General features: G+C 42.7%; 1 protein-coding gene across 1 annotated transcript in view; it reads left to right on the top strand.

The window, feature by feature from the left end:
• LRP12 (LDL receptor related protein 12) overlaps positions 1 to 25,751 on the top strand; it is a 357,681-nt gene that overhangs the window by 209,572 nt on the left and 122,358 nt on the right. The window lies entirely within an intron of this gene.

Below are 25,751 nucleotides of genomic sequence, written 5' to 3'. Positions count from 1 at the left end.
GAGATTTTTTCTTTGGAGCAAAACAAAGAGCTTTGATGTCTCTGTGCCTAATTTGAGTGGTTCACTTCAGTATCTTACAGAATTATTAGACAAGGGTTTGTCTTTCTCCTCTATAAAAGTTCATGCTGCAGCCATTTCTGCTCACTATGACTGTGACCCTCCTTTATTCTCTCATCCTTTGTTTAAGCAATTTCTTAGAGGGGCAAAAAACATAAGACCCCCACGTAGAGCTCCTACTCCTTCCTGGGATCTCAATTTTGTGTTGGAAAAGCTCACTTTACCTCCTTTTGAACCTGCAGCTACTACAGAGTTGAAGTTTTTGTCTTGGAAGACTGCTTTTTTGTTGGCCATTACGTCTGCTAGAAGGGTATCTGAATTACAGGCTCTAATGGCAGTTGAACCCTTCTTGATATTTCATAAGGATAGGGTCTCCCTGCGTACTAACCCTACTTTTATGCCTAAGGTTGTTTCTAATGTGGCACTAAACCAATCTATTCATTTGCCTACATTTTATGCTGATCCCCAAAATAAAGGGGAAAAAATTTTGCACTCTTTGGATATTCACAGGCAGTTGCGTTATTATTTGAGCAGAACCAAAGGGTTCAGGCAGTCTCAACAGTTGTTTATTTCTTTTGCTTTGGGTTCTCAGGGGAAACCTGTTTCTAAGCAGACTATTTCTAAGTGGATTGGCCATTGTATTGCTTTTTGTTATTCTTATCATGGTAAGGAGGTTCCGGCTGGAATCAGACCTCATTCCACTAGGGCGACTGCCACTTCTACTGCTTTTTAAGGGCAGTAGCTACTAAAGATATTTTGGAGGCAGCTACTTGGAGTTCAGTGCACACTTTTTCTAAACATTACCATCTCCCTCTCTATTCCAAATCTAGGGCTGGGTTTGCCACTGCAGTTTTACAGGGCATGTTAGCAGCTCCCAATGCTTTATGATTTTGCCAACCTCCCTTTACCTTTGCTTTGGGATTCTACCCACAGGTTATGACTGCAGCAATGTGAGATGAAGAACATAGTACAGTTTTGTACCTACCATAAATGTAGATGTTCGAAGATCCACATTGCTGCAGTCCAATTTACCCTCCCTCCTTCCCCTCTGTAGTTTGGGGTGGTTGTGTGGTTTGTGTTGTAGCTTTTGTTTCTACATGGGTGATTGGGTGTTTCCATTTTTGGCTATAGCCTTTCTTTTTAAGGCCTTCTGACATCTGGGGCAAGAAAGACTGAGGATATGGCGTCGGTCATGCGCTTTAGTACCACGGCGTACTGACGTCAGATCTGAGCGACCATGACCGACGCCAGCCTAACACTTTGGTATTCGGGCCGACCAAGGACAGCGGACTACCCACAGGTTATGACTGCAGCAATGTGGATCTTCGAACATCTACATTTATGGTAGGTACAAAACTGTACTTTTTCTTTCTGTTAATAAAATAATGAGAAACTATTATAGAGCTTAACTTCATATTTGTACTGCTAACAAGAAGGCAAATACATAAAACTGTTAGGAAATACATAAAAGTAATAGAAAGATGACCAACAAAATAATATGCATAGTAAAGAAATTGTCAGTTCAGATAGAGGCTCAAGGCCACTTACAGTCCTGGGTTATATTCAGGAGGAAGCAATTTCATGTAGTACTCAAAAGTATGTGGTATAAGAGTTACCATGCTAAACTCCAGTATAATAATCTCTAAATTATTTGAACTTTTATAAGTATTCAGTACATACATATACTGAGAGTGTCATTACTTAATTCACATGTAACAAGGCCCATTGAGTGTTTTATAAAACTTCAGTAGAGCAGTGAAAGCAGTAATTGATATTTGCTTCTCCTTATTTAAAGTGTAAACTCATGATCTGAAGTTGTTGTCTTCATTTGGTCTTCAACCTGTGGGTTATCTGATCCGGCACTTATCTGACTTGACCGCATATCCAGCATCTGATCTGAGCTCCAAGCTCCTTCCCTACCCATAATGCCCCTGTCTTCTTCTTCCCTTCAGATTGAGTTTGCTGCCTAACTTCGCATTCCAGCCTGACCCAACACCTTGTCCCATGCTAAATATCTCCATAAGCAAGAAAAGGAGAATAAGAGGCATCCTTGTAGAGACCACATCCTCTACTAGCCCGACCACTACACAGTCTATGCAAGGCAGGGGGAAGGAGGGAGGGACGGTTGAAGACAAATGAAGAGCAGCAACTCAGATGGAACATTATAGTGAGTACATAACTTTATCTGAAGTTGTTTTCATTTGGTCTTCAACCTGTGGGACAGAGTCCCTAGCTACTAAACACCTGGGAGGCTCTCATGGAAGGATATTCTGGAGCATGGCAGAGTCAAAGGATGCCCTGTTCCTGGATATGATGCGAGATGAAGGTATGTGAAGAAGCCCAAGTAGCCTTAGAGTAGATGCCATCTAACGATATTCTGGACCAAAAGGCTGCTAAAGTAGCCATAGATCTTGTGGAATGCGCCTTCACATGACCTGGCAGGGATAAACCCCTAGCAGAATACACCAAGGTAATACACTGGGAAATCCAATGGCAATGGTGACCTTCAATACTGGTTTCCCTAAAAAGAGCTTAGAGTAGGAAATGAAGAGTTGGTCAGACTTACGAAAGGACTTAGTCCTGTGCAGGTAAAAACATAACTGTCAGCTTGTGTGTGTGTGTGTGTGTGTGTGTGTGTGTGGGGTATACCCAAAAACGTAACCTGGACGAATCGGTATTTCTGGAGGTATTTGGCACAGGACCCTCTACTTCCTGGGTGTCCCCTCCCGCGGATCCACTAGTGGATTTTATTACATCTCTGGCATGGAAGGAGCCGGCCACGGTGGAGCCCATCCCCAAATGCCCGAACACAAATGTACTTTCTGTGAGTATGTTCAGATAATGTGGCGGGAGACTAGCTGAACCTTTGCCCTTCTCCTAAAATAGATTACAGATTTACTACATCACCTTCATGGGTGTTTTTTCCTTGGCGGCTTGTTTCTGAGGATACCACGAATGTGGCTTGAAATGTCCAGGATACAGTGCACCTGGTGTCTAAGATGTTAGAGAGGTGTATTCCAACCCCCAAGGAGTACATTTGCAAAGAGACTTGTATGCTGAATAATGTAGTTTCAGCAGTGGCTCTGAATGAAGACCAGCACCTCAGACCCTAGCTCTCTAGTATTTGAACAGAAAGTCACAATTTTGTGTCCTTCACTACCTTTGATGGAGATTAATTAATTAGCATATATGGTGTGCTTTCAGAAAAACTTGGCTGGCAAAATGTGTCACGCATTAGGGAGGTTGCCTCACTGGTTACAGAGGCACAACCTTACTAGCATGAACAGCCTCATGCTCCATGTGTTGTACAGTGTGGTTTGGGAAGCTGCATGGGCTGCAGGATCTGGCACTGTTATGTATCAGCACTCCTGGCTCCATGTAATTGACATAAAAACCTTTTTTGGATTCATCTTTTTGAGATTGTCTTGCATTTGGGAAAGAGGCACAGCAAAACCTTAACAGTAGTACCTTGAAAATATGGAGAAGTAGTGCAAAACCCTTAATATTTTCTAACAGAACTCAGAACCTAGAACTAAATATGGTTCAGTTAGGGCCCACAGCAGCAAGAGACTGTTGAAAAAAAATCAGTGTCCCAAAGCAGTGTCCGGGTCTCAAAGGTAAGCGTCCTTGTCACTTTTTGGGATGCTGTGAGTGGCTGCAGATAGACAACAGCAATCCTGAAAATTTGCCTGACTGTCACACTCTGAAGGGAGGCAGTGGCCATATTTTCCTCTCACTCGTTTGGAAGAAGATAACCTGGGGCAAGTGAATTAGGGAAATCATATCATGCCCAGAGAATACTTGATCCCCTTTGTTGTCTGTTCTCCACCACCCCCTTTACCTTGCCAAAAACAGTATCAACAAAAGAGGGAGTATCCAAGAGGTTCTGCCCGACAAGAAAGGACTTTTGCTGTGTCTCCCCAAATTATTGCATGCTGAAGCTTCAAATGGGGAAAAAGCAGTTTAAAAACATTTTTTTTTAATTTGTTTGGTAGGTGCCCACTTCGTCCCTCACACACACACACACACCCTTACTTAAACATACTGACACCATTATCACACAAATATGAAGAAAAGAGGAAAACTATGGACAGTAAATCCTCTTGAATTGCAGGTAGTATTGCACAAGCAGTGCTTTTATATGGTGAAGCCTACTTGCTGAGTTTTGAATTAGTGAGTCAGAACTGACAACTTCAATCCTCATCCACATAATCTTCAGCTAGTAGGGAGTCCCAGAAAGGCTTTAGGATATTGTTCCAATGTTTTTTTTTTGTGCCAAGGGAAATACCCCCCCCCCCCCAAAATAAATAAATAAATAAATAAATAACTCACACTAAAGCTCCATGGCCTAAATTCCTTTGTCTCGACATAAAACATTTGGATGGTCATATTGTAGTCAGTGCTGCCTTGTTTGTTAGAATGAGACTGTATGCATTCTTTGGACCTCTAGGATATCTGCCACCAATCAAAATTGCCAATGAATCCAGGAAGTTTCTGTGTTTCTAGGTCAAAGCCAGTCAGTGTTATTTCAGGACTATCTTTTGGGTATCACCTTTACTCCCAGGGTGTTCAATAAGTGTGTGTGTGCATGTTGCATCACTTCACCAACGTCTGCAGGGAGCCAAGATCCATTCTTACCTACACCATTGGCTTCTCTCTGGTTTATCAGTGGCAGATCTCTTAGAACACACGGAGCCCTTGTGCAAGTTTCTTTATTCTATGGGAATAATAATGAACCTTGCAAAGTCACATCTTCATCCAGCTTAACCCCCCCCCCCCTTTTTGTTTCAGCTGTACTCTACAGACATCCCTTTGCCCAAGACAGGTCACTTCCCCTGGAGAGAATGGTAGTGCTCATTCAGTCATCCCAATTTGTGCCAGCAGAATGTTCCTCAGAGTGTTAGAGCTTATGACAGCTTCATTTGTTACATCCCATGCCAGATTGCACATGAGAGCTATGGTCATCTTTCTAGAACCAGTGGTCTCAGAGATTTTAATTTCTGCCCTTTCCAGTAATGATATCCAGTGCTTGCAGGTGACATCTTCAGTTGCAGTTTGACTTCCACAGAAGTAATGGTTGCGGGTCCATTTCAGTTGCAGATTCTGTAGTTTCAGTCACCATGGAGCATGACAGTATGCAGACAGACCAGAGTGCTTAGTCACCTCAGAGCTCTTATATCCAAAGAAGCATCTTGACAGTGAGAATTGCTCTTCTCGTGTTAGGATTCCCTGTGTTAAGATTCATTGCTGTTCACTCCAAAACTATGAATATTTGTCTGCTATGCCAAGAAATTGGGGGAGGGGGCGTAATGCTTCCGATGAGAGTATAGCAGTGGACTAGCAAGTCTGATTGCTTTCTGTTTGCCAGCTACATTCCTGCGGAGTTAATTTCCTGATCAGGCATATTCAGATATTCCTTATTAATATCCTACAAAAGGTTTTGGCAACCAAGCAATTTTTCCTTGGATGGGAAATACGAATGTGCATCCTCTTTGTATCTCCAACCAACAGCAAGTGTTCCTGCTATTTTGACATGATCCATCCATCTGTGGTGAGAGGGGGTCAGGCCATGAACTTGGTCACAGTAGATGGATGACTTATTAGATATGAAATGTTTCCACTTAATATAAAAGTTAACTGTAAGAAGGTCTACCTTGTGTAATGTACCCTACTTTGTTCCCTAACTTTGATGCATCTGGTGTGGAGTTTCCTATTTTCTCTCCTGTGTTTTCTTCTTGCCTCTGCCCAGCACTGTAGCAAGAAATGGAGAGTCTAGCATGTATTCTGCATGATGCGAAGGAGGGAGGATTCCTAGCAACCTAGGAAAGTTGTACCTTCCAAGCTGTCTTAATGCATGTGGCATTAGCCCTGTTGGGTGCAAAGGATGAACCTTTTTCTTACAGCTTTATTGTTATGGTTAGTATGTGGCTTTAATTTTCTTTGTTGAGCTCATTGCCTGTGAGGACCTTGACAATTCTGGAAGACCTAAGAGCACAGCCAATGCTCCCGGGTGTGGAGTGGAGTCTTTCAAAGTGGCTTGGACACCTTAAGAGGATGTGTGTGATTGGCATCCACTAGAGGTGTATTAGGCTCAGCCCTCCGAGAAAAGGCCCTAAGGAGAGAGATGCAAGACATGTTGTAGAGATGAGATGGTATCTCTTAGCTTGCTTGGGAATGCCTGAAAATCTCACAGGATGAACTGGAGATTGTTGCTTGGGATAAAGAAGTCTGGCCTAACCTGCTCAGCTGGCTACCACTGCAGCTGTCCCAGGACAAGTGGTTTAGAAAGTCATTAGGGTTAGAAGAAGTGTAGCTTTCATAGCATCAAGTTTATTGGTTTGTGAAAGGTAATTCATGCCATCTAGACTGTGTTGACCATTCTGAAGGGGTTATGGATAACTGACGATGATTTACTATTCATACAGACTACTTAGATATTTTTAGGGAACTTGGCTCTATCCTCACACTCCCCACACAAAATAATTATAAACTGACATGTCTTTAAGAGTTAATATTTTTGTTGTATGTTGAAGTGGACATTGGGTAAACCCCACTTGGTCAGGGTGGGTGGTAAGCTGTGAGTATGAGTTGAAGTATAATATGGAGTACCATTTGTACTTTGACCACTACTGTTCAGCATCTTTTTTTCTGATATACAGGTACAAGATGAAAAGCTCTCAGTCAGATCACTGTGGACTGTGGAGCGTTGTCCTGTACCTCATTAGACATGTTGGCTCTTCCTGAACATCTCTTAGCTGGTACAAAGATAGTGGCTTCCCGATGTATATAAATAAGTCACAGTCACTTTGGGGTAGCAAATGGTCCCTGTCCTCTATATTGAGGGAATAGTATTAAAGACAGACTGTTTTATAAAGCACCTTGCTGAAGGTATACGTGAATGTCTCTTTTTTGACTAGCATGTTGCCACATTAGTAAGAAAGATCTTAAGCATGATCCAGTTGAGACTAAGTGGGGTTACAGGTAACTCCAGGGTAGGCCATTGTCCCCTTGCCATAATTTGTTATTCTGTAGGGTTGTAGTTTTTAAGATGTTTTGAGGGCCTGAGATAAGGCTACACAGCAAGCTGTTTTAATGTGGGGCACGGTATGTCAAGGCAGATAACCTCAATCACCCACTGCCAGCCTGTAGATCACCCTGATATTTTTTCTCACTCCGTTTGTTTTGGGCCAGATGCTAATGATGGTGCTTTTTACTACTTTAGCTGATGCTGGATAGTGCAATCTTTACTTGACTTCGCTTGTTTTCAAGACTTCCATGAGCTTCTTCTAAATGACTAAGAAATTTACTTCTGGAAGTTTTTTTATTCTTTTCTTAGACAGATATGAGCTGTTTTTTTTGTTTGTTTATTTTTTTGTCTTGGAAAAAAAACATATTGTTTCTTGAATATAGTGTTTGGGTTTCCATTTTCTAAATCTGTTATGGACAAATGACATGCAACATTTTTGGAGAGAAACAAGGAAGTTTCATGAAGGGGACCATTGCTAATGTTTGGAATTTCTTGTTCTATGGACCCTGTAACTGCCATATTATTTGTCTGTAGCTGCTCTAGTCAGGAGTGCCCATGTCTTGTGCAGGCACATGCCATTGCATCACATGCCAGATAGAGAAGGTTGCACTTAACCCCTTTTTCACCAGTTATTTTCTCCATCTCACACACTTAAGTTCTTGATCCTATAAGTCATCAGTGGGAGGTTTCTTTGTCCAACTTGCTCAATACTAAAAGAAAAAAAGTCACCCTCCATGAGCTGCACTGGGGCTGTTTCTGCTGCCTGGGAGAAGAGCATAACATCAGATATGTATTTATTTAATTATATATATTTAATTTTGATTATTTACATTTCTTACCTGAGATAGTGTGACTGAGCTGATGGCCCTTTTCCAGCAGAGACCCAGAGAGAAAAAAAACTCCAAAGGTGTAAAAAAAAAAAAAAAAATAATGGTTAAGCTTGCATAAATACAGGTAAAATAACATTAGTAGGAATAAGATGAGAAGCAGACTGTATGACAGAAAGATAACAGGGAGGGAGTGAAAGCTATTTCAGATAGTACAGGAGTAGATGTCCTTCAAGGATGCATCTGCAGTCCTTACAAATGGGGTGTCCTGTCGTCAGGCAGCCCCTCGGTCGGCCGGATTCCAAAGTCTGGGTCTGGCCTCGGCTGGTGTCGCACTTCACCCGACGTCACAGCTGCAGTTATTCGGGTATAAAGGCATCAGCCGACGCCATTTTCCTCAGTCTTTCTTGCCGCGTGGCGCCCGAAGCAGAAGCTGTTCGCAAGTGCTGGTCGGTCAAAACCAGAGATTACTACTACCGAATTCTTCTACTACCGAAGACTTCTAAAAAGCTAAGTACCCCGTTGGGGACTCTTTCTTGCCTCAGCCGATGTCAGAAAAAGTGAATAACTGTTTAACTTGTGGGAAACAAATACCTCATAATGATTTCCACTCTTACTGCTTACCTTGTTTAGGCCCAGACCACGACGTAGCAGCTTGTCTAGCCTGTGCTTCTTTTAACCGACAGACGCTTAGACGTCGGTCGGAATTTGCTGAGGAGTTTTTTGGCTCCGATTTTGCTTACATTATGCCGTCGGATCCTCCGACTACGCAAATATCAAAAAAGCGCAAGGAAAAGGACTGACACTCGCGGTCTGCAGTTTCGGCCGAAACCGCGGTTAGGCCAACCGCGAGTGTCTCGGTTTCGGCTGAAACCGAGCAAGCGGTTCTTCCTTCAGCCGAAAACTTACCTCCTACCGAGGCCTCTTCCAACCTCGTGGAATCGGCTTCTGATCTACCTTCTGCTCTGGCAGTTTCTCAGGAATTATCTGACACTATCCCCTTGGATATCTCCACCCCTGCACGTGGAGCTGCTAGGCCACCTGCATCCATGTCCATTAAGGCTTTTGTCAGGGCTAAAGCAGCTAAAACTACTAAATCTGTGCCTGCTAAGACCCCTTCTCACAGGCCTAGCTCTAGTTCACAAATGCTTAGTCTAGCAGAGGATCTCATTTCTTTAATCTGGGGATCCCAATCTCACACAGACAGGGCCTCTCACCCACCTCCAGAGAAGAGGCCTAGAGCAGAGCCCCCTGAACCAGTTTCTACAAATGATTCCTCTGATGATTCAGATAATACTAACCCTCCAGAGGCTTCTTTCTCCCCTTATGAAGACTCTGATGCTGAAGAGTCCATCCCTTCTGCCTCTCCGCCTGAGGAATTTTCCTTTGGGGAAACCTTACATGCTATGAGGGAACAATTTCAGTGGCAGGGCCAGGATTTCTCAGACTCTAGAAAGAGGCTTAGAACCTTTCTGCATTTACCACAACATAGGCCTTTAGCCATTCCTCCAGTTCTCTCTGTTGTAGATGATGCATTTAATGATGCTTGTACTGCTCCTGATTCACTTCCACCGGCCCCTGCTAAGCCCGATAGGTACTACAGGGTCCTGAATACTCATCACCATTTGTATAAGGCTCCTTTTGCAGATCCCGAGACTATCTCCCAGGGTCCTAAGGCTGTAGCAGCTACTTCTGCCAAAAGAACCCTCCCCTCTGAAAGGGAATCCAGGTCCTTAGAGAGATGGGGTAAAAAAGTTTACACTTCTGCAACTCTTTCAGCTAGAGCATTGAACTGTCAATTCCACATGATCCAGTATCAAGAATTTATGCTAGACCAGTTAACCAAAAAGTTGTCCTCTGATGAACCATTAGACAAAAAATCTGTTCAGGAAATGGTACATAACATTCAGCAGGTCAGTAACCATTCCTTAAAATGCGGCTATGATGCACTGTAAGCTTCCTTCAGATCAGCCATGACTGGCACAGTTATCAGAAGGCATGCATGGTTAAAGGAGCAGACCTTACCAGACCATGTGAAATCCAAATTACTAGATGCTCCCATGGACAAGATCAATTTGTTTGGCTCTCCTGCACAACAGGTGCTGAAGAAGATGGAAGAGAAGGCAAAATCTGTCCAAACAGTGAAAGATTTCTTACAGGTCCAACCTCCAAGGTTTAGCAGGAATTGGCCCTCCAAGAATTGGTCCTTTCCAGACTCCTCCAGAGCCCAGAGAGGCAGGAATAGGCGTTCAAGAGGCGAAGTCAATCCAGGGGTGCCTACAGGGACGCCAGTGGCAAGGTAACAACCAGCGAGGTGCAGCCACGGACACAGCCACCACCACTACTACAGGACAATCACAGTGACTTGGCTCTAGCACCGCCTACCAGGGAACAACTAAAAGCACCCTTGGGGGGAAGCTAGCTTTATTTTCAGTAAACTGGCATTACATCACAAGAGACAAGTGGATTTTGCAGACAATAGACCAAGGTTACAGGTTTCACTTCCATACTCTACCAGGGAAGAGAGGAATGCCAAACCTACCTCCAAATCAAAAGGCAGAAGCTCTAAAACAAATATCTCAATTATTAAAAATGAGAGCTGTGGAAAAGGTACCATCTATGGAGCAAGGACAGGATTTTACTCCAGACTCTTCCTGGTACCAAGAAAAGAAAGCAAATGGAGACCTATTCTCGACCTGTCCGCTTTAAACACTTTCATCATTGTTCCAAAATTCAAAATGCTGACCCTACAGCAGCTTCTTCCCATGCTGGGCAAGGAGTCTTGGCTGGTAACTCTAGATCTCAAGGAGGCATACCTGCACGTCCCCATACGACCAAATTGCAGAAGATACCTCAGATTTCTTGCAGGATCAGAGCATTATCAATTCTCAGCATTGCCCTTTGGCTTATCTACTGCCCAGAGTGTTCACGAAATGCCTGGCATCAGTAATTGCTCATTGCAGGCTCCAGGGAATCCAAATCTACCCTTACCTGGACGACTGCCTGATACAAGCGGACAACAAAATCAAGTTAGCAGAAGACTTGAAAAGGGTCATTTACCTACTACAAGCCCTGGGATACACAGTCAATATAAACAAGTCAAGGCTGATACCATCCCAAAGGATAACCTTCTTGGGTGCAGAGCTGGACACATCGAAGCAAATGGCTTTCCTAACAGTAGAAAACAGGAGCAACTCCTCTATACTTCTTGGCATTAACAAAGCAGAACCATCTAACAGCAAGAAAAGTCCTGCAAGCCTTGGGTTTCATGGCATCCTGCATAATATTGGTTCCACATGCCAGACTGCATATGAGAAAGTTACAGTGGTACCTAAGGAATTTATGGTCTCAGCACAAGCACAGCCTAGAAACCCAAATTCCAATAATTCCATGCCTGAAGCAAGAATTCCAATGGTGGGCTCAGGCCTGTCAATCAAACAAAGGATTGCCCTTCCACAACACTCAACCAAGCCAAACCATTACCACGGACGCCTCAGACCTCGGTTGGGGGGCCCACATGCTGGACAAGTGCATACAAGGCTTATGGACTCAAGACCAGCTGCACCTACACATAAATCAAAAGGAAATGCTGGCAGTAAAACTGGCAATTCAGACATTCAGACCATTTCTTCGACAAGGTCAACTATTGATAAGGACAGACAACACCACAGTTATGTGGTACATCAACAAACAGGGAGGCACACATTTGTATCCTCTATGCTGGATGGCAATGGATCTCTGGAATGTGGCCCTGAGTTACAACGTTCAGTTACAAGCAATTTTTGTACCAGGAAAAGAAAACATTCTAGCAGACATACTAAGCAGGACTTCCACGGATGCCCACGAATGGATGCTGCATCCGGACATCTTCAAAACCATTACAAGAAAATGGGGACTCCCTCAAATAGACTTATTTGCATCCCCACGCAATCACCAACTAAAGAAATTCTGCACAAGGACGTACCACCCACTTGCTTGGAAGGTGGACTCCCTATCTTTCAGTTGGAAAAACCTGACAGAATATGCATTCCCACCACTTCCTTTGATGCACAAGGTGCTATTGAAGATCAAAGAGGACCGTCCAAGGATCATCCTGAGACAACATTGGTACCCATTACTGAGGAGCATGTCTCGGGAACAAATATGGCACCTACCCCTTGTTCCCTTGCTGTTAACACACAACAACTACAGCACCCTGCATCCAAACCTGAAAACACTGCAGCTAACTGCCTGGAACATTGCATAAGAACAAATAACCCAAATTTATCCCAAAGGGTAAAAGACATTATCTTGGAGTCTCGCAGACCCTCAACAAGGAAAAATTATTTAGCAAAATGGAAAAGATATTCCATTTGGAGTACTGAAAAAGGAGAGAATGTGTCACTGGTAAACATAGCCAACATCCTGGAATACTTGGCAGAGCTCTTCCACAAAGGTCTGTCCTATTCTTCCATTAAGATTCATGCATCAGCTGTTTCAGCAGAATACGACTTGGATCCTCCAGTCTTCTCACATCCTCTGCTCAGGCAATTTCTGAGAGGAATTAAAAATGTAAAACCTCCTAGGAAGCCACTATTGCCAGCATGGGACTTGAACTTTGTACTAGAAAAATTGACACTCCCTCCATTTGAACCAGCAGCAACAGCAGATTTACAATTCTTATCATGGAAAACTGCTTTCCTACTGGCAATCACTTCAGCAAGAAGGGTATCTGAGCTACAGGCATTAATGGCAGTACAGCCCTTCCTGATCTTCCATCAAGATAGAGTGTCCATGAGAACAAATCCTACTTTTATGCCTAAGGTGGTCTCCAAAGTATCTTTGAATCAGGCTATCCACCTACCTACATTCTTCCCCAACCCACAGAACAGGGAGAAAGACTGCTGCATACCTTGGATGTGCATAGACAATTACGCTACTACCTGGACAGGACCAAGAGCAATAGAAAAACTGACCAGCTACTGGTAGCATATGCAACAGGAATGGAAGGAAAAGCAATTTCAAAACAGACAATCTCTAAGTGGATAGGAAATTGCATTAGATTTTGTTACTCCTACCATGGGAAGAAAACTCCAGAAAACATCAGGCCTCACTCTACAAGGGCTACAGCCACTACCACAGCTTTTCTTCGAGGAGTGGCTACCAAAGACATTTTAGAGGCTGCTACTTGGAGCTCCGTGCATACATTTGCCAAGCATTATAATTTACCTTTATACTCTAGATCCCGAGCAGGTTTTGCCACTGCTGTTTTGCAAGGGATCCTAACTACACCATAATTTCATTTCTCCTCCTCCCCCAGTTTGGCTATGGTATTCTACCCATTTGTAAGGACTGCAGATGCATCCTTGAAGGACATAGTACAGTTTTGTACCTACCATAAATGTAGATGTCCAATAGGAATGCATCTGCAGTCAGGATTACCCACCCTCCTTCCCCTCTGTGGTACTCCTAGGGTATTTGCCCATCTTGTAGCTAGCTGGGGGAATCTATTATGGTGTTTTTGTTTGTATATACATGTACATACATGCTTATTTTTTAATTTGCTCTCTACTATTTGGAATCATTTGCATTTATCCAAATTTAGCCTTCCTAGAGGGCACCTGGCATCTGGGGCAAGAAACACTGAGGAAAATGGCGTCGGCTGATGCCTTTATACCCGAATAACTGCAGCTGTGACGTCGGGTGAAGTGCGACACCAGCCGAGGCCAGACCCAGACTTTGGAATCCGGCCGACCGAGGGGCTGCCTAACGACAGGACAACCCATTTTTAAGGACTGCAGATGCATTCCTATCGGACATCTACATTTATGGTAGGTACAAAACTGTACTTAAGCTTCAGTGATAAAAAATCAGTAAATATTGCTAGGAAGAAAATTTAAGGTGGTGGGTATGAAGAGTTGTATTGGGGAGGTATAAATGCAAAAGTAGCTTGAGGCCAAATCACTTGCTTATGCTACTGTTGGAGGGTAGCCAGAGCAGGAATTACCACGAGGAGCCTTTTCATAATCTCAGACATGAATCACAGCGATGGGCTAAGCACAAGGGCAGGCATCAGTCAAGCTTTCCTTTGTGCAAGTCTGCTGGCCAGTAAGCTTTCTGCCCCTTCTTCAGCCATTTTGCTCTCCTTCAGCTAGTGCTAATTGTTGCCTGGCATCCAGGATGGAGGCAGGCAAAGTGTCTTCTACAACTGCCTTTGGGGATGAACCTTGGTCCTTTAACACTACTGTTCTGCAGTTGCAGCATGCTGCTTATTTCCTGCTGCCACAGAGCTGGGCCTTTGGTTCCTTAGTTAAGGTCTGTTTCCTTAAATTCTGCTTGAGAATGCCACCACTGCAGTATGTTCGCACATTAGAGTAATACACACAGACAAGATGTTCGAATGAAGAAACATTTAGGCATGATGTACATTCATCTAGAACTTTTATTGAGGTGTACAGATGAAGTCACATGGAATACAGACTGTGGTGCTGACTCCCCTAAAAGGTACAGCTGTAATATCATTGTATGCACTAGGCTTGTTCACATGTTGTATTTTCCTCTTACAGGTTCAGAAGTAAGTACCAGGCCAGCTGCCCTTGCAGGCCATTTTAAGCTTTGGTAATTTCCATTTTTATGCTCAAAATAACCTATCCCATTTGGTTATAGATTGGCCTTACCCATCCCATCGTCAATAATTATATATTACACCCTAATAAGAATAACTGGGGTGATACCATAGGTAATTTGAGGGTACCCATGCATGGAATAAAGCATTTAGGGGCTGCCTTTGTCTAACAGTAGTACAGGGGACATTCCTGGGGTAAGATGTTATTCCCCTAAGTGGGCACTCTGACAGTTGTTCCAGGACATTTGTATTGACAAAATCCAAGAATAGGTTCATAGGTGTTTACTAGGTTAAAGACCACAAGAGTAGCCATGCATCCCAAATCTCTGATAAGTTCTGATACCCTTGATAAGTGTATGCATGGGTCTGGGAGATGAACCATTTACAGGTTACCTGTGCCCATTATAGAGAGATGGGTGCCAAACCAGGGATGAATTTCTGGCTTCCCATCCAGTTGTCCAGATTGCACTTGAATTGGGTTAGGGAGGAACTCTGCTTCACATGGATGGGGAGCCTGTTCCGTAGACAAGGTAGTCTCTGGGATACATACTTATCTCTCCAGCAGGTCCTATTTATATCACAGGCAAGGTTTAAGTCTTTAGAACGGGTAATTTTGGTGCTGTTTGTTTTGTGATATGCAGGAGGTCCATCAGAGAAGGGTCTGACATTGCCCTGTATGCCATGCATAGATCTCCCCTCAAAAGCCTGTAGGAGACAGAATACAGGGATCGGGCCTTGAGGCGGTCTGCATAGGACATTTTACTTAAATCCTGTATTCTTTTAGTGAGGAACTTCTTTGTACATTCCAATTGTTTGGATATGCCTGGTTAGGTACATACCATAGGGGGGCATTATACTCAATGGTAGGTCTGACAAATGCTGAATACAGTGGGACAATGACTTCCTTGGACTTGGATGCCACACCTTTGTTTATAAGTTGCTCAACATAGAATGATTTCCTCACCACTGTAGACACGTGATAGTCAAAGGCTAGATTACTATCTATGTGTGTCCCTAAGTTCCTGACTACTGGGTCAACTCTAAGAGGTGTTTTGTCAATATGATAGTTACCAGGGATGGATGACTTTCCAAAGGATACTATTATGCATTTCTTGACAGTTAGTTTTAGTCCATGGCTCTGACACCAGTTGTTTGTGTCAGCCCCTCCTGGAGAACATTTGTGGCAGTGTGAGATTCATTGACAGCTCCTAATTTGCAATCATCTGCAAATTTAGTCAGCCAGAGACCATTGACATTGGCCTTGACTTCTGAGAAGTAAATGCCAAAAAGGAGCAGTCCAAGAACTGATCCCTGAGGGACTCCACTTGTGACTGGCCTCTTTGTAGAGGTGGACTCCCCAATTCTGACTTCCTGGATCCTGTCTGTGAGCCAGTTGACTATCCATCGGGTGACGTACGGGTTTGTACCTAACCTCTTGAGTTTGTCAACAATGCCTGAGTGGGGTATTGTGTCATATGCCTTGGCCAGGTCAAGGTAGGCAGTGTGAACGATTTTGCCCTCATCCATTGCTTTGGTGACCTTCTCAAAGAAGTCCACCAGGTTGAGTAGGCATGATTTGCCCTTGACGAAACCAAACTGGGTTGGGTCCAGTGTCTGGAGGTTTACTATATCTTTATTGATCATCTCCATGATAATTCTTTCCATGGCTTTACATGCAAGACTAGTGAGACTTATCTGTCTGTAGTTTCCAGGGTAGATGGCCCACCTTTGTACAGTAGGATGACTGTTGCCTTTCTCCATTCATGAAGCACGAAGCCTGTTTGGAGGCTACAGTTAAACACTAATTTCACAAGCCCTGACAGGTCATGTTTCATGCTATTTAGAAGGCATCCTGGGATATTGTCTGGGCCTATTGATGCAGTGTTCTTGAACTTATTTAGAGCAATAAGGACATGTTCCCTAGTGATATGAGGGGGAGTTATATTTGATGATATTTCTTGAGGAAGGTTGAGGGGGAGAGAGGAGTAAAGTTGGAGCTGAATTTATCAACCAGGATGTTTGCTTTATCTTCTGGCTCAGTATAGGTGACTCCATTTACAATGAGCTCTGCACACAATTGTGTATTGCCTTTAAGGTTGCGGACATAGCTAAAGAATGCTTTGTGGTTTGGCCTGGGAGGCCAAACCTACCTCAAATTTGGGTTTGGTAGACGTTATTCGTCCTGTGAGTTGTTTGTTTAGTTTGATAAGAGTGCTTTTATCCTTCTGGGTATATGCACCTCCTCATTTTTGCCATGATTAGTGCACTGTGTGCTTGTGCACTAGTGGTGGTGTAGGATTCCTAGCCTATAATTAGTTTATATACTGCGGTGGTTGTGCTGCGGTAGCGTTGTCACCTCACAGTAAGACGTCCTGTTCAATTCTCAGTTAGAGCATCTTCTGTGTGGAGACATGCGTGAATGGGCATACCTTCGTTGAAGGTTGTGCATCAGGGCCGGCAACTCGGCACGTAAAAATCTACTGCCAATCATTAGCGGACCAGAGTTCCGTTGTGGCGACCCCTAACCAGGAAAGGCCGAAAGACGCAACAAAAAAGATCGCCTAGGAAAGTGGCATTAGGTTTAATACTTAGTGATTCTAGTGCCTGTAAATAGGCATTGTGGTTTTCTTTTGTCATAGTGGGAGTTCTGAAGCTAGCTGATATATGGTACTGAACCTTTTTTATGGTTATTTGAGAATGAAGAAGCTGTAATGCTTCATACTGCTGTATCAGCCTTGATGTGAGTGTCTTCTGGATGTAGATGACCCCCCCCCACATAGTAGCTGTTCTAAGCATATAGAAGAGATACTAGCGTTGCACAGCTGGATCACTTTGCTATTTTAAACCATGTCTCGGTCACTACATGGATGTCAATGTCATCCAGGATGGGAAGAGATTGTAGGGAGTAGAGTAGAATTACTTGTTCAAGCTCTTAGCACTGATCAGGAACACAGTCATATTTTCCTTTGATTCTTTCATTATGTTGATAGATTTATCAGGTTGGCATTGCCTTGAAATGGTATTATGGGGGTGGACATTGTCTTTGCCAGTAATTGAAACCCTAGAAGGGACAGATGCAGGCCATCCCCTGGCGAAGCAGCATAGTCTGTATCATATTCTCCCATGCTGACATATGTTGGAACCCATTTGAATGACATCAAAAACTAAGCCAATGGTTGAAGTCCCATTATTTTTTGCTCATATCACAGCATCATCCTTGGAGAAGGTAGAATGCTCACAACACTAGGCTCATACCTGCCTTGGGCATATAGTCTGAGAGCTGCATCATGTCTGTCTTCATATAATCCAGTGAGGTACACCTCAAATCACTGACACTGGCTGAACTATGACAGCATCATACTGGTACTTGTTCAAGGACTTGAATGCATGTGTGGTCTGACTGATCCTGGCAGCAGACAAACAACTAACTGTCACTCTTTACATGTTCAGCCTGGTAAGAGGCATATCTGTATGCCTTACAATGGAGTCACCGTAACAAGAATGTTGCCCTTATCTTAAAAGAAAGCTGCTGGTAAATGTGAAGTACATTGATTGGACATAACTACAGCTGTAGTATATGTGATGATATACAAGGAGTGACAGAGTGAAAATAAAGTAATCATTTCAAAGTGCACACAGGTCTATACATTTATGTATGGTCAGTGTAAAATACTGGATTCTTGGTTAAGCGTCCATTTATTTATTTATTTATTCATTCATTCATTCATTCATTCATTCATTCATTTACATTTGTTGACCGGGAAAATCTGGCTGGACACGGGTCCTTTCTCAGCGGAGGCCCAGGGAGAAAAGCTCCATAATAAAAACAACAATTAATTACAAGTTACAAAAGTATAGGTAGGTTTCTTGAATGTAGAGTCACTGTGAATTGATCAGGAGTAAAGACTGTGACGTATCAACTGTCTGAACAGTAGCAGTAGCATTGGGGTCTCTCTGAACATCATTCTGACTCTCTTAATCTTGGCCATTAAAAACACTATGGGAAGCTCTTTCACACTGAGAAGTAATTATCTCAGAGCTTTGACGTAACAGTGTTAGAATTCTGGTAGTAACAGCTGTACCTTTTTCCAGGACATATTGTTAATTAAATACACTCCTTTTTATCCGTATGTTTTCTTGTCTAAGTCTTGCACAAAAGGCAGTCATGAATTGCTGCCCTGGACTCATTACTGTAGCAGGAACATTGCTTTTCTTTGAGTTAAATCCATAGTATGTACTGACCTCTCTCTCTCTCTTTTCCAATTCTGTGAGATTCTTCCAGGATTTATCATAATAAAATTTCTGTCTGTGCCGCTTTCCTTTCACAAATCACTTGCATCCATCTTGCTGTTAGGGACCAGTAAGAAATATAAAGATAGTCAGTTTAGCTTTAAGATGTCTTCCCATTAACAGTTCTGCTTGCAAAGTCCTATAGACTGTAAAGGTGTATATTGGCCATCCAGAATTGAAAGAGAGCCATCTGAATTTTCAGAGCTGGTGTAATTCCTTATCATCCCCTCCACTTTTGTTTTGGACCAGATGTTATATTGGCTGATTTCTGTGTGGTTATCTAGGACTCTGGGTAAAGTATTTAAACTCCATTGCTTTTCGCAAGTTCAGAATTCGACATACAGTGGACAGTTGTCTGATATTAATTCATTTAATGTGTCATGTTCAGCAGAAGTAGATGTCAGTGTTGTGATAACACTGTGGCTTGTAGCCTGTTTTGCAGTTTTACTGCTTTGGGGATGTTTCACTAATAATCATCACATAGAAGGTAACAGGCATCTAGTCTTACTTCTCAAGTGTTCTTTTCAACAGCGATGAATGTATCCAAGTAAGATGCATTTTATGCAGTAGCAATTTTTTTTTCTTTTTGATTCTTATTTCTGAAAATGTTGAATTCATCACACCTTGAAAATTCTGTTCCATCTACTTAAACATCTTAGGCTAATAAAGAATATCACATGCTTTTTGTTTACAGTCAGTAATTCTTAGATATGACTTGTCAGTATCACACAGATATGGTAGGAATGATAGCTCTGCTGTCCATAAACATTAAGCCTTATATAAACAAAAGCCCATCATTATATGAAATGTATAAGTGTGATGTCTGGATGCACTGACTTCACATTGACTGGCGTGTTAGGAATAACTACATCTTGTAGCAGTTGAAATTTCCTTGTTTCTTTTCATACGTATACATAGCAGTACTGTCTTAGTTAACAAAGATAGTTGAGATATTTTTCATAGATCTTTTCCTGGCAAGGCTTCTTTACACTCTGTGCTGTGATCATTGTAAGACGTCACATTACCTGGCTTGTACTGATTTTAAAAAATGATATTTTTGCAAATTGTCTAACATTTTATTAACCACTACCTAATTGAAGAGGCTTTTTGAATGTGATTCAGAATAACTGTTTCACAAAAGAAACTCATTACAGACTAAGATTAAAATCAGTTTCTTCTTTATTTCATATATAAAGTCTCAATTGAATTCCTGAGTACTGCAAAACATATTCCACCCTTAGATTTGGCACCATATGCCTGTCATCCAACAACATCACTTCTTTAATGCACAAAAGATCAGTACTCTGCATGCTGGAGCTTTCCAGGAGATCACAGCATTTGGGCTCAGGAGATTAACAGTGCTAACCTTCAGAATAAATTCTACAAATTGATCTTTCCAACAGTGCCTCAACCTACTTTTTGGTATATCTGTATTACCTTGTAAATGATACTAGACTTCAAGCTACTTTCAGGATAAAACAAAAAGGGTTTCATTTTGAAAATGTAATAATTTGGCTTGTTTAAATGCTAACATTGTAGTGTACATAAATATGTTTTTTTCACAGCATCTTGTAAATATCAAGTGACCTCAAGGCTGCAGACTACATGCAGCATAAAACAGATTTGAACTGAACATTTGCAGTACCTCATATGTCAAGGCAAAGTTAAATGTAGAACTTTATTGCAAGAGCTTGTATTCATTCTGTTCCTTAAGATGTGCCATGCCCCTCAGAGTCTTTTGATTCTAACGTACTTAAATGCATCTGGTGTTTGGTTCCAGGGTCTTTTCTGGTGAAGCAAATTACCTTTCACCTTAGCCAAGATTTATTATTGGCCCAATGAGGATGTCTGCTGCATTGTTATGTGATCACATTGAGAACTTGTTTAACTTGTAGAGTGTATGTGGACTAAAGGGAGGATAGGTGTCTGTCCATTTACTGATGCAGTATTCTTTATATCTGTGATTCCCTTCCCAGGGCAGCCCAATGTCTGGCCAGTATATAAGAGCCTTAGGTTACTTTAAGGTATGCCGCATGTTACACGTATGCTCCTTGCGTAGTATAGGGCCTAAAGGTGACATCTGATTGTACCATCCTTAGAACTTCGTTGCACTAGTCCGAACACCGTCTCTCGATCATCAGTCTGAAAGCCTACATCCCATTGCTAGTTTCCAAGCCATTGCAGATAAATGTCAAATTGGGGGTTCTTTTTTTCTTATCTTTTGGTTGCTTCTGGGGTTTTATGCCATCCAAGGATAAATGCCAGTGTGAGAGACAGATTCCCCATAAAGACCACCGCTAACAGTGTTTTTCTTGCCTTGGTGCTCCATCTCTCAGGCTTTTGTACCAAAGACTCTGAGTAGTAGGCATTTCCCCTTAGCATTATATCTGGAGAATCAGCAACTTAAGCTTCTTGCTAAAGATACTATGTAAGGAACTTCCTTCCCCGAGGGTCAGCTGTCAGGGAAGAAGAAGGCTAAAAAACCTAGGCTGGAATCTTCTGCTATCTAGCCTCTGCTGGACATTTCTCCTGAGGTAAATGAATGCTTGGAGGTTTGCCTGGCTTTGTTGTCGAATTCCTCTGCCTTGACTGGGTTGAAGACCTGCGGGGATCCAGCTTTAAGCATGTCGGAAGGGTCTTTGCAGATGTCCATTTCAGACATTCAGGGACAACCACGGTTGATTATTTCCAAGGGGCCTAGTAGGTGTTCCTCATATTTTAGTCAGGGAAGAAGTCCCTACTACTGTAATTGAATGCCATCCTGGGTCAGAGCCTTCCAAGTTTTACAAGGCAGACATCCCATTAAAGAAAAATCAGAAAACTAAACACATTTCTCCTGCCCCTAGAGACTCACAGAGTGAATAGCAGGCCTTCACTCAGGGGGTCTTTAATGCTTTGATGGCATTAAAACCTCCTCAGGGGTTTCTGTTCTAGCTCCCCCGTTGGTCTTCTGCTCCACTTAAATGACTCAGGGAACAGGATTCTTCTGAGGAGGAGTTGGATTCTGATGAGGAATCCCTTGCTTACTCTTCTCATATTCCTTCTTCTTTGGACTGTTGGTCTGAGGAAGAGGAATCCACCGATCCTGATACTCCCTTTGAAGAAATTTCTTTTGGGGACACAGTCTCCAGGATGATGAAGTTTTTTAAACGGGATTGTGTTTAGATCTCTGAAATCCATAAGCAGTACTATGAGTTGCTGCAGATTGAGTCTCCGAAACCTTCTGCTATTCCTCTTGTTTTGGCTGCTTTATTGGATGCATTTTCAAATGTGTCTAAAGCTCCTGACTCACAGCCGCTTGCTCCAGAAAAACCTGATAGGTTTTATAAGGTGCCTGAGGACTGTAACTTTTTGTAGACATTTCCTGATGCTGACCTTTTTCTATTTTTCAATTCCTCCCTTCGCCCAAGTTGCTGCCTTCTGATAAAGAGAGCAGAACTATGAAAAGGCTAGGTAAGAAGGTTTATACTTTAACAACCTTGGCTTTTACGACTATTAATTATCAGACCCATGTGTCCAGGTATGTGTTGGCCCTCCTTTCTCAGGCTTGTCAGGTTATTTCTGATCTTACAGACTCTGAGGGTAAAACCTCTGCTCTTCTCCTGTTAGGGACTTTCTCACAGGTGGTTCTTCATTTGATCAAGTGTAGTTATGATGCAGCAGATGCCTGTTCTAGGGCTGCTGCTTTTGGATCAGGGAGGATGACATATTCCCTATGGCTGCTGCTTTTGGATCAGGGAGGATGACATATTCCTGGATTCGGTTTCAACCATTGCCTGATGATGTCAAGGCTAAGCTGATGGATGCCCCTCTTGATAATAGACTGGTGTTTGGGGAAGCTGCCGCTGATTTGTTTAAATCCCTTCAGGATAAGGGGAAGGCTTTGCAGGAACTCAAAATGTGTTTTTCTCTCCTGTTCCTAAATTTCAGGGAAACTACCCCAATAAGCCAACATTTGTTCACAGGCAGTCTTGCCCTCCTCCTAAGATCAAAAAGAGTGGCAATCAGGCTCCTCCTGCTAAGGCTATGCAGACTTCAGGGACTTGGAAGTCTTCATTTTCAAATAAACCAGGTGCTGTCTATCTATCTGTTTCTTATCAGCCATGTTCCTGTTTCTCTTCACCTCTCCCCCTCTCTTCCTGTTTGGCTTCAGATTATTCAGGATTCTTGGGTTCTGTCCATTTTGCCAGGGGTATTTCATAGGGTGGAAATCCCTTCCCCTTTTATGGACATTCCTCAGCCCACTTGGTAACAACTTCCCTTTTTCCCAGAGGTGATTTGAGACCTTTTGAATCAGGGTACTGTTCAGGAGGTGCCTGTATCCCAAAAAGAGAAAAGGTTTTACTCCAATATGTTTCTAGTACCCAGAAAAGAATGTAATTGAATGCCTATTCTAGACCTGTCTCATCTAAACATTTTTCTGAAGGTGCAAACTTTTCAAATGTTGTCTCTTCAGACTCTTTTCCCTCTTTTGCTTCCTCAGATTTATATGGTGTCTCTGGATCTCTAGGATGCTTATCTCCATATTCCGATCCATCCCCTTTTCAGGAAGCTTTTGCATTTCTCTGTTGCTTCCGGGCATTTTCAGTTCTCTGCTTTGCCCTTGCCCTTTGCTCTATCTACTGCCCCAAGGGTATTGACCAAATGCCTTGCTCTTGTGACTGCTTTTTGCAGGCTTCAGGGGATCCAAGTATTTTCTTACTTGGACAACCTGCTGATTCAGGCATCCCCTCCAGAAATCCTGTTGCAAAATCTTCATTTTGCTATTTCTCTTTTTCAGAGCCTGGGGTTCACAATAAACTTCAAAAAGCCTTCTCTTAGTCCTTCTCAGGATTATGTTTTTCTGGGTTGCAGGATTCAAATGGTGGCTATGTTGCCACCCCTGCCTCCTCCCAAGGCCTTAACTCTCATTTCCTTCTTTCAAACTCTTCTTACTCTGGGCTTCCATTACAGCCAGGGAGTTTTTGAGAGATCTGGGTTGCATGGCATCCACCATCCCTATGCTCCCTGTGGACAAACTCCACATGAGAAAGTTTCAGTGGTTCCTGAAGTCAGTATAGCTTCAGCATGCACATCCGCTAGAATTTGTTGGATCCAGCAGTTGTCTCTAAATCCAGGTCTTCCTTTTCATCCCCTTCTTCCCTTTCAGGAACTGTTCACACATGCTTCAGAAGTGGGATGGGGAGCAGCATTTGGCTCCTTAAAGGTGCAAGGGATGTGGTCACCTCTTTGATAGAATTAGCACATCATTGTCAAAGAGATAAGAGCTCTTCTGCTGACTCTTCAGGCTTTTCATCCTCTTTTCTCCCCAGGACCTCTCAAGGTGTTTACAGACAATATCATAGTGATGTGTTATATAAACAAACAGAGAGAAAAAAAAATCTTACCTTCTTTGCCAGTTGACACTCCTGGTATGGGATCTTGCTGTCCAGTGTTAAGTGACTGTTCAGGCAGTTAACATTCCCTTAGGTCAAAACATTGCGGCAGACACTCTGAGTAGGTCCTTCACTCATTCCCACGAATGGATGCTTCACAGGAATGTATTTCTGGTCATTGTCCACCAGTGGGGTACTCCTCAAGTACATCTATTTGCCTCCCCTCTGAACAGACAACTTTCTCTATTTTGTGCCAGAGTGCTAGGTCCACTAGTATGGAAGGTGGATGCCCTCTCTTTTTTTCCTGGAAGGGGATGTTTCTTTATGCATTTCCTCCCCTTCCCCTCATTCCAGAATCCTGTTCAAAATTCAACAGGGCGCTTCCAAAATCTGGTTGGTGATTCCCTTTTGGCCGAGACAGCATTGGTTTCCTCTTCTTCTGCATTTAGCCAAGGGCATTCATTACAAGTTACCTCACAGGGTGGACCTACTCACACAAGACAGAGATCTCTCATCCATCCCCACCTGTCCTCTCTTAACTGACAATGTGGGCGATAGAATTTTGATTCCACATAGATACCCTTTTTTTCTGAGGACATGCTTAGGGTTTTGCAGGAGGCCAGGAAACCCAATACTAGGAAATCGTACTTATCCAAATGGAAGACGTTTTCTGTTTGGTGTCTTTCTCGTAACCTGGATCCAATTTCTGTGGATGTTCCTTTGGTTCTGTCTTATTTGTGTGAATTGCTCAGTGCTGGGTTGGCTTATTTTTCTGTTAAGGCCCACTTATCAGCAATCTCTGCTTGTCTGCCTAATCTCCTCCTTTAGCTTCTAGTTTTGAAGCCAGACAATTCCTTAAAGGCATCCTTCATATTAGATCTGTTCCGCCTCCCTAGGAACTTGTTTTGGAGAAATTGACTTAGGCTTCTTTTGAGCCTGCAGCTTCAGCTTCCTTGCAACATTGCTCTTGGAACACTATTCTTTTGTTGGCCCTTACTTCTGACAGATGGGTGTCTGAGCTTCAAGCCCTCATGGGCTGTCCTGCTTTTTTGGTGTTTCAAAAGGGCAGGGTGTGCTTGTGTACTAATCCTGCTTTTATGCCCAAGGTGGTTAATGAGTTGTCACTTAATCAGTATATTAATTTGCCTATTTTTCCCCTCTCTGCAGTCTGCCAGTGAGAAGGTGCTGCATACTTTGGATGTGCATAGACAACTCAGGTTTTATTTGGATAAGGTTAAGTCTATTAGATAATCTGATCAGTTTGTTTCTTTTTATCCTAGGTTCCTAGGATTAGCTATATCCAAGCAAACTGTTTCTTCTTGGATCTCTAAAGCTGTTTCCTTTCGTTATTATTTTCATTGTAAGAGTCTTCATTTTTCTTTAAAGGCTCATACTGCTAGAGCTGTGGCTTCTTCTGCTGCTTTTATCAAGAGTTTGGATACAAACTCAGTTCTTGAAGCAGCTACCTGGACTTCTGTGTATACATTTACCAAAAACTACAAGTTGGATGGAATCTCCAGAGCTAGAGCTGGTTTTGCTAGAGCCATCCTTCATGGCTTCCTAGAGGGTTC

This window comes from Protopterus annectens, chromosome 3.part0 (assembly GCF_019279795.1).
Source record: "Protopterus annectens isolate FY-2018-M chromosome 3.part0, PAN1.0, whole genome shotgun sequence".
Taxonomy (NCBI): domain Eukaryota; kingdom Metazoa; phylum Chordata; order Ceratodontiformes; family Protopteridae; genus Protopterus; species Protopterus annectens.
The sequence above is the reverse complement of the archived record's forward strand: the minus strand, read 5'-3'. Positions and strand labels throughout refer to the sequence as shown.